This window comes from Fistularia commersonii, unplaced genomic scaffold, assembly GCF_037954325.1.
Source record: "Fistularia commersonii isolate RoL2024-O1a breed Wild unplaced genomic scaffold, RoL_Fcom_v1.0 HiC_scaffold_44, whole genome shotgun sequence".
Lineage (NCBI taxonomy): Eukaryota > Metazoa > Chordata > Actinopteri > Syngnathiformes > Fistulariidae > Fistularia > Fistularia commersonii.
In genome coordinates this window covers 502,501-522,500 of record NW_028234002.1, presented here as the reverse complement: position 1 = coordinate 522,500, position 20,000 = coordinate 502,501, and positions in this window count along the sequence as shown.

Sequence of the window (20,000 nt, the reverse complement as noted above, 5' to 3'; positions counted from 1 at the left end):
AATTGAACACCCAAATTGCTCCATTTACTCTCACTGCGGCGGGCCTCTGGTACTCCATGGAGTACCAGGACTAGTTCGGCCCGGCGTTCACCCCCCCGAGGAGTACCAGGGCCCAGAGCGGAATACATGGATGTTATCGCCCTGTTACCGAATTATATCGATACCGATGTGCTTTTCACCTCATTGCTGAGTGGATTTATAAACAGGAACACCGAAACAGCTCCTTTCAGCTTCACGGCAGAAACGCCCCTGGTAATCCATGGAGTACCAGGGGAAAGCCTGTAAAATAAGCCCATACACACTTCTAACATGGCCTTTATCACCCTGTTACTGCATTACGATGACACCCATTTGCTTTTGATCTCATTGTCTGCCAACGTACGGAAAAAGCGGGGGGGCATTAAGGGGGGGAGAGAGAGAGACATGGAGATTTTCTCAGCTTCTCATTCTTTTTTTTTTTTTTTTTTTAATTGAACATAAATAGTACACGCAAATGTACAAATAAACATGGCAAGGTAGAACTGAATGTCAATGAAACAACCAGGCATGAAGAAGAAAAGGACATAAGGACATTCGTTCTGTATGTATTCAGAAGTTAATAGTGTTAACGGTTTGTGAGAAATTTACATTGCTAGACAAAAAAAGAAATTAAAAGGAAATAATTAAATAAATAGATAGACCAATGAAATTAAAACCGAAAAAAAAAAATGCAAGGGGAATACAACATGTAATTAAGTTGGCGATTCACAAGGAATCTCAGACATCAAACTGTATATTTTTTGTTGTTTATATATAAACATATATAAACAAACATATATTGTTTGTTGTTTATTTTTGGGATATATTGAGGAATATTTAATGGAAAGGAGTCACAATCGCTTTTTGACAATGTCGAAGTGTATAGGTGGCTATAGAATTTAAAGTTTTCATTGGAAATGATAGCCTCATCTGTAATTTCCTTGTTGTTAAGACGGGCTTCCGCTTTGCTCCGCTCCTCCTCTCCTCCGCTCTTCCGCTCCGGGCCCTGGAACTCCCGATCCGCGGGACTTCGGTGAATTCCGGGCCAGTTTTTTGCTCTTCTGCTCTCCTCCCCTCCTCCGCTTCTTCGCTCCCCCGCTTTGGACCCTGGAACTCTTGAACAGGGCCGGGCTTCTGCCCTCCGCCTCTCCTCTGCTCATCCGCTCCAGGCCCTGGCACTCCCTGTGATCCAGTCATTCGCATGTGCGTGCCCGGAGGTCCGGGAGCTCCACTCAAACGTCCGGGGGGGGTAAGGGTAAGGGGTCCTGTCCCCCCCCCTCGCCGCCTCTGAGAAGAGAAACATCTCCTCCACTCCTCCGCTCCTCCGCTGCGGAACCAGGTATTACCGATCCGCCGGACTCAGGCGAATTGCAGAAAGGGGTTTTGCCGTCCTCCGCTCCTCCGCTCCTCCGTTTCGGGCCCTGGAACTCCCGAACCGCTGGACACAAGCGAATCACGGTCCAGGCTTCTGCTCTCCTCCGCTCCTCACCTCATCCGCTCCAGGCCCTGGTACTCCGTGTCCGCGGGAACCCCCCCCAACCCACAAAAACAAACTCTCACACACACACAAACACACGCACACACACACACACACACACACACACACATACACACGCATACACACACACAAACACACAAACACACACAGACACACCTGAACTCATCATAGCTGTGCTAATAGCATTGGCCGAAACGTTTCCACAACCAAACCAACATTAGCTCATCCACTCATTCACATATGTGTGTGCCCGGAGGTCCGGGAGCTCCAGTCATAAGTCCGGGTGATCTATGTCCGGAGAAGGCTCACATTAGCCGCTCTAAGGGGTCCTGCTGCCCCCCAGCTTCCCGGCCTTTGAGAAGAGACACATAACTCCGCTCTTCCGCTTCTCCGCTATGGGCCCTGGTACTCCCGATCCTCCGAACTCAGGTGAATTGCGTGACGTGCTTCTGCTCTCCTATAAGCCCCTACACACTTCGAACACGGCTGTTATCACCCTGTTACTGCATTTCAATGACACCCATTTGCTTTCGATCTCAGTGTCTGCCACCGTACGGAAAAGCGGGGGGGTGGGGGGTGGGGGGGCATAAGCGCATTCGTGCTGTAAGTAATCAGAAGTTAATAGTGTTAACGGTTTGCGAGAAATTTTTAATGCTAGACAAAAAAAGAAAATTAAAAGGATATAATTAAATAAATAGATAGAAAAATAAAATTAAAAACGAAAAAAAAAAAATTGTGAGGGGAATATAACATGTAATTAAGTTGGCGGTTCACAGGGAATCTCAGACATCAAACTGTTTTTAATTGAACATAAATAGTACACCCAAATATACAAATGTACAAATAAACATAGCAAGTTAGAACTGAATGTCAATGAAACAACCAGGCATGAGGAAGCAACGGACATGAGGACATTTGTTCTGTATGTAATGAGAAGTTAATAGTGTTACAGGTTTGTGAGAAATTTACAGTGCTAGACAAAAAACGAAATTAAAAGGAAATAATTAGATAAATAGATAGACAAATGAAATTAAAACCAAAAAAAAAAAATGCAAGGGGAATACGACATGTAATTAAGTTGGCGATTCACAAGGAATCTCAGACATCAAACTGTATATTTTTTGTTGTTTATATATAAACATATATAAACAAACATATATTGTTTGTTGTTTATTTTTGGGATATATTGAGGAATATTTAATGGAAAGGAGTCACAATCGCTTTTTGACAATGTCGAAGTGTATACGTGGCTATAGAATTTAAAGTTTTCATTAGAAATTATAGCCTCATCTGTAATTTCCTTGTTGTTAAGACGGGCTTCCGCTTTGCTCCGCTCCTCCTCTCCTCCGCTCCTCCGCTCTTCCGCTCCGGGCCCTGGAACTCCCGATCCGCGGGACTTCGGTGAATGCCGGGCCAGTTTTTTGCTCTTCTGCTCTCCTCCCCTCCTCCGCTTCTTCGCTCCCCCGCTTTGGACCCTGGAACTCTTGAACAGGGCCGGGCTTCTGCCCTCCGCCTCTCCTCTGCTCATCCGCTCCAGGCCCTGGCACTCCCTGTGATCCAGTCATTCGCATGTGCGTGCCCGGAGGTCCGGGAGCTCCACTCAAACGTCCGGGGGGGGTAAGGGTAAGGTGTCCTGTCCCCACCCCTCGCCGCCTCTGAGAAGAGAAACATCTCCTCCACTCCTCCGCTCCTCCGCTGCGGAACCAGGTATTACCGATCCGCCGGACTCAGGCGAATTGCAGAAAGGGGTTTTGCCGTCCTCCGCTCCTCCGCTCCTCCGTTTCGGGCCCTGGAACTCCCGAACCGCTGGACACAAGCGAATCACGGTCCGGGCTTCTGCTCTCCTCCGCTCCTCACCTCATCCGCTCCAGGCCCTGGTACTCCGTGTCCGCGGGAACCCCCCCCAACCCACAAAAACAAACTCTCACACACACACAAACACACGCACACACACACACACACACACACACACACACACACACATACACACGCATACACACACACAAACACACAAACACACAGAGACACACCTGAACTCATCATAGCTGTGCTAATAGCATTGGCCGAAACGTTTCCACAACCAAACCAACATTAGCTCATCCACTCATTCACATATGTGTGTGCCCAGAGGTCCGGGAGCTCCAGTCATAAGTCCGGGTGATCTATGTCCGGAGAAGGCTCACATTAGCCGCTCTAAGGGGTCCTGCTGCCCCCCAGCTTCCCGGCCTTTGAGAAGAGACACATAACTCCGCTCTTCCGCTTCTCCGCTATGGGCCCTGGTACTCCCGATCCTCCGAACTCAGGTGAATTGCGTGACGTGCTTCTGCTCTCCTATAAGCCCCTACACATTTCGAACACGGCTGTTATCACCCTGTTACTGCATTTCAATGACACCCATTTGCTTTCGATCTCAGTGTCTGCCACCGTACGGAAAAGCGGGGGGTGGGGGGTGGGGGGGCATAAGCGCATTCGTGCTGTAAGTAATCAGAAGTTAATAGTGTTAACGGTTTGCGAGAAATTTTTAATGCTAGACAAAAAAAGAAAATTAAAAGGATATAATTAAATAAATAGATAGAAAAATAAAATTAAAAACGAAAAAAAAAAAATTGTGAGGGGAATATAACATGTAATTAAGTTGGCGGTTCACAGGGAATCTCAGACATCAAACTGTTTTTAATTGAACATAAATAGTACACCCAAATATACAAATGTACAAATAAACATAGCAAGGTAGAACTGAATGTCAATGAAACAACCAGGCATGAGGAAGCAACGGACATGAGGACATTTGTTCTGTATGTAATGAGAAGTTAATAGTGTTACAGGTTTGTGAGAAATTTACAGTGCTAGACAAAAAACGAAATTAAAAGGAAATAATTAGATAAATAGATAGACAAATGAAATTAAAACCAAAAAAAAAAAATGCAAGGGGAATACGACATGTAATTAAGTTGGCGATTCACAAGGAATCTCAGACATCAAACTGTATATTTTTTGTTGTTTATATATAAACATATATAAACAATCATATATTGTTTGTTGTTTATTTTTGGGATATATTGAGGAATATTTAATGGAAAGGAGTCACAATCGCTTTTTGACAATGTCGAAGTGTATACGTGGCTATAGAATTTAAAGTTTTCATTAGAAATTATAGCCTCATCTGTAATTTCCTTGTTGTTAAGACGGGCTTAGCTTTGCTCCGCTCCTCCTCTCCTCCGCTCCTCCGCTCTTCCGCTCCGGGCCCTGGAACTCCCGATCCGCGGGACTTCGGTGAATTCCGGGCCAGTTTTTTTCTCTTCTGCTCTCCTCCCCTCCTCCGCTTCTTCGCTCCCCCGCTTTGGACCCTGGAACTCTTGAACAGGGCCGGGCTTCTGCCCTCCGCCTCTCCTCTGCTCATCCGCTCCAGGCCCTGGCACTCCCTGTGATCCAGTCATTCGCATGTGCGTGCCCGGAGGTCCGGGAGCTCCACTCAAACGTCCGGGGGGGATAAGGGTAAGGGGTCCTGCCCCCCCCCCCTCGCCGCCTCTGAGAAGAGAAACATCTCCTCCACTCCTCCGCTCATCCGCTGCGGAACCAGGTACTACCGATCCGCCGGACTCAGGCGAATTGCAGAAAGGGGTTTTGCTGTCCTCCGCTCCTCCGCTCCTCCGCTCCTCCGCTCCTCCGCTCCTCCGCTCCTCCGCTCCTCCGCTCCTCCGTTTCGGGCCCTGGAACTCCCGAACCGCTGGACACAAGCGAATCACGGTCCGGGCTTCTGCTCTCCTCCGCTCCTCACCTCATCCGCTCCAGGCCCTGGTACTCCGTGTCCGCGGGAACCCCCCCCAACCCACAAAAACAAACTCTCACACACACACAAACACACGCACACACACACACACACACACACACACACACAAACACACAAACACACACAGACACACCTGAACTCATCATCGCTGTGCTGATAGCATTGGCCGAAACGTATCCACAACCAAACCAACATTAGCTCATCCACTCATTCACATATGTGTGTGCCCAGAGGTCCGGGAGCTCCAGTCATAACTCCGGGTGATCTCTGTCCGGAGTAGGCTCACCTTAGCCGGTCTAAGGGGTCCTGCTGCCCCCCAGCTTCCCCGCCTTTGAGAAGAGACACATAACTCCGCTCTTCCGCTTCTCCGCTATGGGCCCTGGTACTCCCGATCCTCCGAACTCAGGTGAATTGCGTGACGTGCTTCTGCTCTCCTATAAGCCCCTACACACTTCGAACACGGCTGTTATCACCCTGTTACTGCATTTCAATGACACCCATTTGCTTTCGATCTCAGTGTCTGCCTCCGTACGGAAAAAGCGGGATGGGTGGGGGGGCATAAGCGCATTCGTGGTGTAAGTAATCAGAAGTTAATAGTGTTAACGGTTTGCGAGAAATTTTTAATGCTAGACAAAAAAAGAAAATTAAAAGGATATAATTAAATAAATAGATAGAAAAATAAAATTAAAAACGAAAAAAAAAAAATTGTGAGGGGAATATAACATGTAATTAAGTTGGCGGTTCACAGGGAATCTCAGACATCAAACTGTTTTTAATTGAACATAAATAGTACACCCAAATATACAAATGTACAAATAAACATAGCAAGGTAGAACTGAATGTCAATGAAACAACCAGGCATGAGGAAGCAACGGACATGAGGACATTTGTTCTGTATGTAATGAGAAGTTAATAGTGTTACAGGTTTGTGAGAAATTTACAGTGCTAGACAAAAAACGAAATTAAAAGGAAATAATTAGATAAATAGATAGACAAATGAAATTAAAACCAAAAAAAAAAAATGCAAGGGGAATACGACATGTAATTAAGTTGGCGATTCACAAGGAATCTCAGACATCAAACTGTATATTTTTTGTTGTTTATATATAAACATATATAAACAAACATATATTGTTTGTTGTTTATTTTTGGGATATATTGAGGAATATTTAATGGAAAGGAGTCACAATCGCTTTTTGACAATGTCGAAGTGTATACGTGGCTATAGAATTTAAAGTTTTCATTAGAAATTATAGCCTCATCTGTAATTTCCTTGTTGTTAAGACGGGCTTAGCTTTGCTCCGCTCCTCCTCTCCTCCGCTCCTCCGCTCTTCCGCTCCGGGCCCTGGAACTCCCGATCCGCGGGACTTCGGTGAATTCCGGGCCAGTTTTTTGCTCTTCTGCTCTCCTCCCCTCCTCCGCTTCTTCGCTCCCCCGCTTTGGACCCTGGAACTTTTGAACAGGGCCGGGCTTCTGCCCTCCGCCTCTCCTCTGCTCATCCGCTCCAGGCCCTGGCACTCCCTGTGATCCAGTCATTCGCATGTGCGTGCCCGGAGGTCCGGGAGCTCCACTCAAACGTCCGGGGGGGATAAGGGTAAGGGGTCCTGCCCCCCCCCCCCTCGCCGCCTCTGAGAAGAGAAACATCTCCTCCACTCCTCCGCTCATCCGCTGCGGAACCAGGTACTACCGATCCGCCGGACTCAGGCGAATTGCAGAAAGGGGTTTTGCTGTCCTCCGCTCCTCCGCTCCTCCGCTCCTCCGCTCCTCCGCTCCTCCGCTCCTCCGTTTCGGGCCCTGGAACTCCCGAACCGCTGGACACAAGCGAATCACGGTCCGGGCTTCTGCTCTCCTCCGCTCCTCACCTCATCCGCTCCAGGCCCTGGTACTCCGTGTCCGCGGGAACCCCCCCCAACCCACAAAAACAAACTCTCACACACACACAAACACACGCACACACACACACACACACACACACACACACACAAACACACAAACACACACAGACACACCTGAACTCATCATCGCTGTGCTGATAGCATTGGCCGAAACGTATCCACAACCAAACCAACATTAGCTCATCCAGTCATTCACATATGTGTGTGCCCAGAGGTCCGGGAGCTCCAGTCATAACTCCGGGTGATCTCTGTCCGGAGTAGGCTCACCTTAGCCGGTCTAAGGGGTCCTGCTGCCCCCCAGCTTCCCCGCCTTTGAGAAGAGACACATAACTCCGCTCTTCCGCTTCTCCGCTATGGGCCCTGGTACTCCCGATCCTCCGAACTCAGGTGAATTGCGTGACGTGCTTCTGCTCTCCTATAAGCCCCTACACACTTCGAACACGGCTGTTATCACCCTGTTACTGCATTTCAATGACACCCATTTGCTTTCGATCTCAGTGTCTGCCTCCGTACGGAAAAAGCGGGATGGGTGGGGGGGCATAAGCGCATTCGTGCTGTAAGTAATCAGAAGTTAATAGTGTTAACGGTTTGCGAGAAATTTTTAATGATAGACAAAAAAAGAAAATTAGAAGGATATAATTAAATAAATAGATAGAAAAATAAAATTAAAAACGAAAAAAAAAAATTGTGAGGGGAATATAACATGTAATTAAGTTGGCGGTTCACAAGGAATCTCAGACATCAAACTGTTTTTAATTGAACATAAATAGTACACCCAAATATACAAATGTACAAATAAACATAGCAAGGTAGAACTGAATGTCAATGAAACAACCAGGGATGAGGAAGCAACGGACATCAGGACATTTGTTCTGTATGTAATGAGAAGTTAATAGTGTTACAGGTTTGTGAGAAATTTACAGTGCGAGACAAAAAAAGAAATTAAAAGGAAGTAATTAAATCAATAGATAGACAAATAAGAAATTAAAACGAAAAAAAAAAAAAAAAATTGCAAGGGGAATGTAACATGTAATCAAGTTGTTTTTTTTTTTTTTTTTTACCAAAAAAAAAAGGAACCTCGGACATGGGTAACTATATTTTTTTGTTTTCGGATTTTTCCATAAGTTTTAAGGATTTTTTTTTTTTTTTTTATATTTCAAAATCGTTTATGAAGACATTAAAATTTGGGGAGCATTTTTGCATTCTGTTCTTGTGAATGAAGAACTTGGCCAGGCCTAAAAGAACATTGACACAGAGTTCATCTGTTATGTTGCTTATAAGTAAACAGAATGTTATATCATCTTTTGAGAAGGAAACTGGTGACGATGGAATGAGAAGGAGAAAAAATATATGGTCAGTGGTTTCAATGTTGTCTTCACAAAATGTACAAATATTATCTTCAAAATTAAAGCGTACCCTCGATAATTCCTTAGATGGGTAGATGTCAGTCATAATTTTGAAGTGGGTCTCTTTTGCCTTGGGGGTATGGGTAGAGTCAGATACATAGTTCGCAGCGTGGCAATCGATTCCTCATCAAATTTATTTAAAATATCCTTTTTTTTTTTTTTGACGTCCAGGGAATAAGTTTCCTGTGAAACATTTCCTAATAAAGGAGTTGCTGCGCTTTCTGTCCACAATTGAGATTCCCTGGAGTGATAGTCGGGGTAACTGTGGTTGTACGGTTCGGTGCGTCATTATATTTTTGGTCAGGAATACAAATTGTCGAGGCAGTGCGTTTCGTAACTTTAGCAACTCTAATATGGGAGGCTTGAATCTGTGTGTAGTACAGAACTGCTCATTGTCCAGAGGACTGCCAGTGTCATCCATCAAGTCAATTATTGACCATATACCTTTCTCAAAGCATTCCTTGTAAAACAGAGGTTTGTTGCCATGCAGTACATATCGATTGTTCCAAACTATTATACTGTGTGGTGAGAAATTGTGTACGTATATCATTTTCCAGTATAATAATATTTGTTTATGGAACTCTGAACATTTGACAGGAATCTTGTTGATATCCAAGTCAGAGATAAGCAGAAGACTCAGGCCGCCGACTTTGTTGAATAAGTAGTTTGGAGTACAATACCAGAAAGAACGATGAGGTTTGATCCAGGATTTCAACCAGTTCACCTTCAATGTCCCATTCAAGCAGTCCGACTCTATCACTTTCAGCCCTCCTTCACTTGTTTCTTTCACCATATGTGATTTTTCTTAGATGGTGTGGTCTGTTCCTCCAGATAAAGTTGAAATTGATTTGGTTAACAGATTTTACGAGTTGATTTGGAGCAGCATTGGAATACGCTGGGTATATACATCTGGATAAACACATCCATTTTAGTCAAATATATCCGGCCTAATATTGATAAATCTCTCTGGAGCCATATATTAGAATTAAGCTTTACTTTGATTCAGTTTAGATTCAATGTTCCTGGATTGATTTAACGTTTGGTCCTTGGATAGGAAAATGCTCAAGTATTTTATTTCTGATTTCATAGAAACATCGCTGATTTCCTTTAGTGGCGAGTCATGCAGCGCAAGAAGTTTGCATTTCTTTAAGTTTAATGACAATCCTGAAGCCTTGGAGAATGTTTTGGTTTTTTTCAGCACTTATTGGGACTTGATGTTCATTTTTCAAAACTAAGGTTGTGTCATCTGCCAGCAGGCTAATAACAATTTCTGTCCCCAACATTACTTCTGTCCCACACGTATACACACACACACACACACACACACACACACACACACACACCTTAATTCCACTCTTTTATATACGCATGTCTGGAGTTCCGGGAGCTCGTTCTCAACGTTCTGGGGATAATCATAGCTGTGCTGATAGCATTGGCCGAAACGTATCCACAACCAAACCAACATTAGCTCATCCACTCATTCACATATGTGTGTGCCCAGAGGTCCGGGAGCTCCAGTCATAAGTCCGGGTGATCTATGTCCGGAGAAGACTCACATTAGCCGGTCTAAGGGGTCCTGCTGCCCCCCAGTTTCCCCGCCTTTGAGAAGAGACACATAACTCCGCTCTTCCGCTTCTCCGCTATGGGCCCTGGTACTCCCGATCCTCCGAACTCAGGTGAATTGCGTGACGTGCTTCTGCTCTCCTATAAGCCCCTACACACTTCGAACACGGCTGTTATCACCCTGTTACTGCATTTCAATGACACCCATTTGCTTTCGATCTCAGTGTCTGCCTCCGTACGGAAAAAGCGGGATGGGTGGGGGGGCATAAGCGCATTCGTGGTGTAAGTAATCAGAAGTTAATAGTGTTAACGGTTTGCGAGAAATTTTTAATGCTAGACAAAAAAAGAAAATTAGAAGGATATAATTAAATAAATAGATAGAAAAATAAAATTAAAAACGAAAAAAAAAAATTGTGAGGGGAATATAACATGTAATTAAGTTGGCGGTTCACAAGGAATCTCAGACATCAAACTGTTTTTAATTGAACATAAATAGTACACCCAAATATACAAATGTACAAATAAACATAGCAAGGTAGAACTGAATGTCAATGAAACAACCAGGGATGAGGAAGCAACGGACATCAGGACATTTGTTCTGTATGTAATGAGAAGTTAATAGTGTTACAGGTTTGTGAGAAATTTACAGTGCGAGACAAAAAAAGAAATTAAAAGGAAGTAATTAAATCAATAGATAGACAAATAAGAAATTAAAACGAAAAAAAAAAAAAAAAATTGCAAGGGGAATGTAACATGTAATCAAGTTGTTTTTTTTGTTTTGTTTTTTTTTTTTACCAAAAAAAAAAGGAACCTCGGACATGGGTAACTATATTTTTTTGTTTTCGGATTTTTCCATAAGTTTTAAGGATTTTTTTTTTTTTTTTTTATATTTAAAAATCGTTTATGAAGACATTAAAATTTGGGGAGCATTTTTGCATTCTGTTCTTGTGAATGAAGAACTTGGCCAGGCCTAAAAGAACATTGACACAGAGTTCATCTGTTATGTTGCTTATAAGTAAACAGAATGTTATATCATCTTTTGAGAAGGAAACTGGTGACGATGGAATGAGAAGGAGAAAAAATATATGGTCAGTGGTTTCAATGTTGTCTTCACAAAATGTACAAATATTATCTTCAAAATTAAAGCGTACCCTCGATAATTCCTTAGATGGGTAGATGTCAGTCATAATTTTGAAGTGGGTCTCTTTTGCCTTGGGGGTATGGGTAGAGTCAGATACATAGTTCGCAGCGTGGCAATCGATTCCTCATCAAATTTATTTAAAATATCCTTTTTTTTTTTTTTGACGTCCAGGGAATAAGTTTCCTGTGAAACATTTCCTAATAAAGGAGTTGCCGCGCTTTCTGTCCACAATTGAGATTCCCTGGAGTGATAGTCGGGGTAACTGTGGTTGTACGGTTCGGTGCGTCATTATATTTTTGGTCAGGAATACAAATTGTCGAGGCAGTGCGTTTCGTAACTTTAGCAACTCTAATATGGGAGGCTTGAATCTGTGTGTAGTACAGAACTGCTCATTGTCCAGAGGACTGCCAGTGTCATCCATCAAGTCAATTATCGACCATATACCTTTCTCAAAGCATTCCTTGTAAAACAGAGGTTTGTTGCCATGCAGTACATATCGATTGTTCCAAACTATTATACTGTGTGGTGAGAAATTGTGTACGTATATCATTTTCCAGTATAATAATATTTGTTTATGGAACTCTGAACATTTGACAGGAATCTTGTTGATATCCAAGTCAGAGATAAGCAGAAGACTCAGGCCGCCGACTTTGTTGAATAAGTAGTTTGGAGTACAATACCAGAAAGAACGATGAGGTTTGATCCAGGATTTCAACCAGTTCACCTTCAATGTCCCATTCAAGCAGTCCGACTCTATCACTTTCAGCCCTCCTTCACTTGTTTCTTTCACCATATGTGATTTTTCTTAGATGGTGTGGTCTGTTCCTCCAGATAAAGTTGAAATTGATTTGGTTAACAGATTTTACGAGTTGATTTGGAGCAGCATTGGAATACGCTGGGTATATACATCTGGATAAACACATCCATTTTAGTCAAATATATCCGGCCTAATATTGATAAATCTCTCTGGAGCCATATATTAGAATTAAGCTTTACTTTGATTCAGTTTAGATTCAATGTTCCTGGATTGATTTAACGTTTGGTCCTTGGATAGGAAAATGCTCAAGTATTTTATTTCTGATTTCATAGAAACATCGCTGATTTCCTTTAGTGGCGAGTCATGCAGCGCAAGAAGTTTGCATTTCTTTAAGTTTAATGACAATCCTGAAGCCTTGGAGAATGTTTTGGTTTTTTTCAGCACTTATTGGGACTTGATGTTCATTTTTCAAAACTAAGGTTGTGTCATCTGCCAGCAGGCTAATAACAATTTCTGTCCCCAACATTACTTCTGTCCCACACGTATACACACACACACACACACACACACACACACACACACACACCTTAATTCCACTCTTTTATATACGCATGTCTGGAGTTCCGGGAGCTCGTTCTCAACGTTCTGGGGATAATCATAGCTGTGCTGATAGCATTGGCCGAAACGTATCCACAACCAAACCAACATTAGCTCATCCACTCATTCACATATGTGTGTGCCCAGAGGTCCGGGAGCTCCAGTCATAACTCCGGGTGATATCTGTCCGGAGTAGGCTCACATTAGCCGGTCTAAGGGGTCCTGCTGCCCCCCAGCTTCCCCGCCTTTGAGAAGAGACACATAACTCCGCTCTTCCGCTTCTCCGCTATGGGCCCTGGTACTCCCGATCCTCCGAACTCAGGTGAATTGCGTGACGTGCTTCTGCTCTCCTATAAGCCCCTACACACTTCGAACACGGCTGTTATCACCCTGTTACTGCATTTCAATGACACCCATTTGCTTTCGATCTCAGTGTCTGCCTCCGTACGGAAAAAGCGGGATGGGTGGGGGGGCATAAGCGCATTCGTGCTGTAAGTAATCAGAAGTTAATAGTGTTAACGGTTTGCGAGAAATTTTTAATGCTAGACAAAAAAAGAAAATTAGAAGGATATAATTAAATAAATAGATAGAAAAATAAAATTAAAAACGAAAAAAAAAAATTGTGAGGGGAATATAACATGTAATTAAGTTGGCGGTTCACAAGGAATCTCAGACATCAAACTGTTTTTAATTGAACATAAATAGTACACCCAAATATACAAATGTACAAATAAACATAGCAAGGTAGAACTGAATGTCAATGAAACAACCAGGGATGAGGAAGCAACGGACATCAGGACATTTGTTCTGTATGTAATGAGAAGTTAATAGTGTTACAGGTTTGTGAGAAATTTACAGTGCGAGACAAAAAAAGAAATTAAAAGGAAGTAATTAAATCAATAGATAGACAAATAAGAAATTAAAACGAAAAAAAAAAAAAAAATTGCAAGGGGAATGTAACATGTAATCAAGTTGTTTTTTTTTTTTTGTTTTTTTTTTTTTTACCAAAAAAAAAAGGAACCTCGGACATGGGTAACTATATTTTTTAGTTTTTGGATTTTTCCATAAGTTTTAAGGATTTTTTTTTTTTTTTTTTTATATTTCAAAATCGTTTATGAAGACATTAAAATTTGGGGAGCATTTTTGCATTCTGTTCTTGTGAATGAAGAACTTGGCCAGGCCTAAAAGAACATTGACACAGAGTTCATCTGTTATGTTGCTTATAAGTAAACAGAATGTTATATCATCTTTTGAGAAGGAAACTGGTGACGATGGAATGAGAAGGAGAAAAAATATATGGTCAGTGGTTTCAATGTTGTCTTCAAAAAATGTACAAATATTATCTTCAAAATTAAAGCGTACCCTCGATAATTCCTTAGATGGGTAGATGTCAGTCATAATTTTGAAGTGGGTCTCTTTTGCCTTGGGGGTATGGGTAGAGTCAGATACATAGTTCGCAGCGTGGCAATCGATTCCTCATCAAATTTATTTAAAATATCCTTTTTTTTTTTTTTGACGTCCAGGGAATAAGTTTCCTGTGAAACATTTCCTAATAAAGGAGTTGCTGCGCTTTCTGTCCACAATTGAGATTCCCTGGAGTGATAGTCGGGGTAACTGTGGTTGTACGGTTCGGTGCGTCATTATATTTTTGGTCAGGAATACAAATTGTCGAGGCAGTGCGTTTCGTAACTTTAGCAACTCTAATATGGGAGGCTTGAATCTGTGTGTAGTACAGAACTGCTCATTGTCCAGAGGACTGCCAGTGTCATCCATCAAGTCAATTATTGACCATATACCTTTCTCAAAGCATTCCTTGTAAAACAGAGGTTTGTTGCCATGCAGTACATATCGATTGTTCCAAACTATTATACTGTGTGGTGAGAAATTGTGTACGTATATCATTTTCCAGTATAATAATATTTGTTTATGGAACTCTGAACATTTGACAGGAATCTTGTTGATATCCAAGTCAGAGATAAGCAGAAGACTCAGGCCGCCGACTTTGTTGAATAAGTAGTTTGGAGTACAATACCAGAAAGAACGATGAGGTTTGATCCAGGATTTCAACCAGTTCACCTTCAATGTCCCATTCAAGCAGTCCGACTCTATCACTTTCAGCCCTCCTTCACTTGTTTCTTTCACCATATGTGATTTTTCTTAGATGGTGTGGTCTGTTCCTCCAGATAAAGTTGAAATTGATTTGGTTAACAGATTTTACGAGTTGATTTGGAGCAGCATTGGAATACGCTGGGTATATACATCTGGATAAACACATCCATTTTAGTCAAATATATCCGGCCTAATATTGATAAATCTCTCTGGAGCCATATATTAGAATTAAGCTTTACTTTGATTCAGTTTAGATTCAATGTTCCTGGATTGATTTAACGTTTGGTCCTTGGATAGGAAAATGCTCAAGTATTTTATTTCTGATTTCATAGAAACATCGCTGATTTCCTTTAGTGGCGAGTCATGCAGCGCAAGAAGTTTGCATTTCTTTAAGTTTAATGACAATCCTGAAGCCTTGGAGAATGTTTTGGTTTTTTTCAGCACTTATTGGGACTTGATGTTCATTTTTCAAAACTAAGGTTGTGTCATCTGCCAGCAGGCTAATAACAATTTCTGTCCCCAACATTACTTCTGTCCCACACGTATACACACACACACACACACACACACACACACACACACACACACACACACACACCTTAATTCCACTCTTTTATATACGCATGTCTGGAGTTCCGGGAGCTCGTTCTCAACGTTCTGGGGATAATCATAGCTGTGCTGATAGCATTGGCCGAAACGTATCCACAACCAAACCAACATTAGCTCATCCACTCATTCACATATGTGTGTGCCCAGAGGTCCGGGAGCTCCAGTCATAAGTCCGGGTGATCTATGTCCGGAGAAGACTCACATTAGCCGGTCTAAGGGGTCCTGCTGCCCCCCAGTTTCCCCGCCTTTGAGAAGAGACACATAACTCCGCTCTTCCGCTTCTCCGCTATGGGCCCTGGTACTCCCGATCCTCCGAACTCAGGTGAATTGCGTGACGTGCTTCTGCTCTCCTATAAGCCCCTACACACTTCGAACACGGCTGTTATCACCCTGTTACTGCATTTCAATGACACCCATTTGCTTTCGATCTCAGTGTCTGCCTCCGTACGGAAAAAGCGGGATGGGTGGGGGGGCATAAGCGCATTCGTGGTGTAAGTAATCAGAAGTTAATAGTGTTAACGGTTTGCGAGAAATTTTTAATGCTAGACAAAAAAAGAAAATTAGAAGGATATAATTAAATAAATAGATAGAAAAATAAAATTAAAAACGAAAAAAAAAAATTGTGAGGGGAATATAACATGTAATTAAGTTGGCGGTTCACAAGGAATCTCAGACATCAAACTGTTTTTAATTGAACATAAATAGTACACCCAAATATACAAATGTACAAATAAACATAGCAAGGTAGAACTGAATGTCAATGAAACAACCAGGGATGAGGAAGCAACGGACATCAGGACATTTGTTCTGTATGTAATGAGAAGTTAATAGTGTTACAGGTTTGTGAGAAATTTACAGTGCGAGACAAAAAAAGAAATTAAAAGGAAGTAATTAAATCAATAGATAGACAAATAAGAAATTAAAACGAAAAAAAAAAAAAAAATTGCAAGGGGAATGTAACATGTAATCAAGTTGTTTTTTTTTTTTTGTTTTTTTTTTTTTACCAAAAAAAAAAGGAACCTCGGACATGGGTAACTATATTTTTTAGTTTTTGGATTTTTCCATAAGTTTTAAGGATTTTTTTTTTTTTTTTTTTATATTTCAAAATCGTTTATGAAGACATTAAAATTTGGGGAGCATTTTTGCATTCTGTTCTTGTGAATGAAGAACTTGGCCAGGCCTAAAAGAACATTGACACAGAGTTCATCTGTTATGTTGCTTATAAGTAAACAGAATGTTATATCATCTTTTGAGAAGGAAACTGGTGTCGATGGAATGAGAAGGAGAAAAAATATATGGTCAGTGGTTTCAATGTTGTCTTCACAAAATGTACAAATATTATCTTCAAAATTAAAGCGTACCCTCGATAATTCCTTAGATGGGTAGATGTCAGTCATAATTTTGAAGTGGGTCTCTTTTGCCTTGGGGGTATGGGTAGAGTCAGATACATGGTTCGCAGCGTGGCAATCGATTCCTCATCAAATTTATTTAAAATATCCTTTTTTTTTTCTTTTGACGTCCAGGGAATAAGTTTCCTGTGAAACATTTCCTAATAAAGGAGTTGCCGCGCTTTCTGTCCACAATTGAGATTCCCTGGAGTGATAGTCGGGGTAACTGTGGTTGTACGGTTCGGTGCGTCATTATATTTTTGGTCAGGAATACAAATTGTCGAGGCAGTGCGTTTCGTAACTTTAGCAACTCTAATATGGGAGGCTTGAATCTGTGTGTAGTACAGAACTGCTCATTGTCCAGAGGACTGCCAGTGTCATCCATCAAGTCAATTATCGACCATATACCTTTCTCAAAGCATTCCTTGTAAAACAGAGGTTTGTTGCCATGCAGTACATATCGATTGTTCCAAACTATTATACTGTGTGGTGAGAAATTGTGTACGTATATCATTTTCCAGTATAATAATATTTGTTTATGGAACTCTGAACATTTGACAGGAATCTTGTTGATATCCAAGTCAGAGATAAGCAGAAGACTCAGGCCGCCGACTTTGTTGAATAAGTAGTTTGGAGTACAATACCAGAAAGAACGATGAGGTTTGATCCAGGATTTCAACCAGTTCACCTTCAATGTCCCATTCAAGCAGTCCGACTCTATCACTTTCAGCCCTCCTTCACTTGTTTCTTTCACCATATGTGATTTTTCTTAGATGGTGTGGTCTGTTCCTCCAGATAAAGTTGAAATTGATTTGGTTAACAGATTTTACGAGTTGATTTGGAGCAGCATTGGAATACGCTGGGTATATACATCTGGATAAACACATCCATTTTAGTCAAATATATCCGGCCTAATATTGATAAATCTCTCTGGAGCCATATATTAGAATTAAGCTTTACTTTGATTCAGTTTAGATTCAATGTTCCTGGATTGATTTAACGTTTGGTCCTTGGATAGGAAAATGCTCAAGTATTTTATTTCTGATTTCATGGAAACATCGCTGATTTCCTTTAGTGGCGAGTCATGCAGCGCAAGAAGTTTGCATTTCTTTAAGTTTAATGACAATCCTGAAGCCTTGGAGAATGTTTTGGTTGTTTTCGGCACTTATTGGGACTTGATGTTCATTTTTCAAAACTAAGGTTGTGTCATCTGCCAGCAGGCTAATAACAATTTCAGTCCCCAGCACGTCTAACTTTTGGATATCGTTGCTCTTTTCAACATAAACGGCTAGCATTTCGGTAGCAATTATAAATAAATAGGGTGAGATGGGGCAACCTTGGGGGATTCCCACATCAACATGGAAGCTCGGAGTGGTGCCGCTTGGCAGGGTGACACAGCTATGAATATTCTCATAGAGCCCACGGATCACATTCCTGAATATTTAACCAAATCCAAAATGTTCGAGCGTTGCTATGATAAATGGATGTTCGACCGAGTCAAAGGCTTTAGAAAAGTCCAAGAAGGATATGCGGCCATTATCTTCAATGCGATACGCCTCTAAACCCATCGCTCGCCCCGACTCGGGGAATCCTAGAGCCTACTTGCACCCCCGCCCTAACTTAACTCCCTCACTCGTGGAGCTCCCTGAGCTCCACACATCCCGGAGCATCACGCCGACTCATTCACATTTGAATGATTGTCTTTATTTTATGTCCGCTAGATAGAGGCATCCGCACATGCGCATCAGTGGAGCTTCAGGCCGGCTGAGGCATGGACTGAAAATCATAAAGACATGTGTGATGAGCTAAAAGGAAGATAAGCATATTTTTATAATAAATGTAAGAAAGAGAGGGTAATGCAGCCTCAGGGCGGCACTGGCCCGTGTCTCTCCAAGCCTGCCTTTGGGGGGGGGGGGCACGGAGCAGTGTCTCCCTGTGCCGGTCCCAAGCCCGGATAAATGCAGAGGGTTGCGTCAGGAGGGGCATCCGGCGTAAAACGTTTGCCAAAACCAAACATGCGAGTCAACCATAACTATACCATACCGGATGGGTCGCGGACCGGGTTAACAACGACCGCCATTGGTACTGATGACCTACAGGGTACTAATGGAAATCGGGCTACTGTGGGTCGAAGAACAAGAAGAAGAAGAAGAGGAGGAGTGCGTGTTCGGAAGCAGAGAGAGAGGAGGAAAGGAAAGAGCCTGGGACTGAGAGTAGGGACTTTGAATATTGGGACTATGACAGGAAAAGGTAGAGAGTTGATGGACACGATGCAGAGAAGGAAGCTGGATATACTGTGTGTCCAGGAGACCAGGTGGAAGGGTAGTAAGGCTAGAAGCTTAGGAGCAGGCTTTAAGTTATACTATTATGGTGCTGACAAGAAGAGAAATGGAGTAGGAGTCATCTTGAAGGAGGAGTTTGTAAGGAACGTCCTAGAGGTGAAAAGAATGTCAGATAGACTTATGAGTCTGAAATTGGAAATTGAAGGTGTGATGCTCAGTGTTGTTAGTGGCTATGCGCCACAGGTGGGATGTGAACCTGAAGAGAAGGAGAAGTTCTGGAATGAGTTGGATGAAGTGATGCAGAATATTCCCAGAAATGAGAGAGTGGTAATTGGTGCAGACTTCAATGGACATGTTGGTGAAGGCAATAGAGGGGATGAAGAAGTGATGGGCAGATATGGTATCCAGGATAGGAATGCAGAGGGACAGATGGTGGTAGATTTTGCAAAAGGGATGGAAATGGGTGTAGTGAATACCTTTTTCCAGAAAAAACAGGAACATAGGGTAACTTATAAGAGCGGAGGTAGGAGCACGCAGGTAGACTACATCTTGTATAGACGAGGTAACCTGAAAGAGATCGGTGACTGCAAAGTAGTTGTAGGTGGGCGTGTAGCCAGACAGCATAGGATGGCGGTTTGTGCGACGACTCTGGTGACAAGGTAGATGACGAGGACAAAGGCAGAGCAGAGGACAAAGTGGTGGAAGCTGAAAAGGGAGGAGCGTTGCACGGTTTTCAGGGAGGAGTTGAGAAAGGGTCTGGGTGGTCAGGGTGAGCTGCCAGATGATTGGACAACAACAGCTAGTGTTATCAGGGAGACAGGTAGAAGAGTACTCGGTTTGTCATCTGGAAGGAAAGTTGATAAGGAGACTTGGTGGTGGAATGAGGAAGTGCAGGAGTATATACGGAGAAAGCGGTTAGCGAAGAAGAAGTGGGATACTGAGAGGAC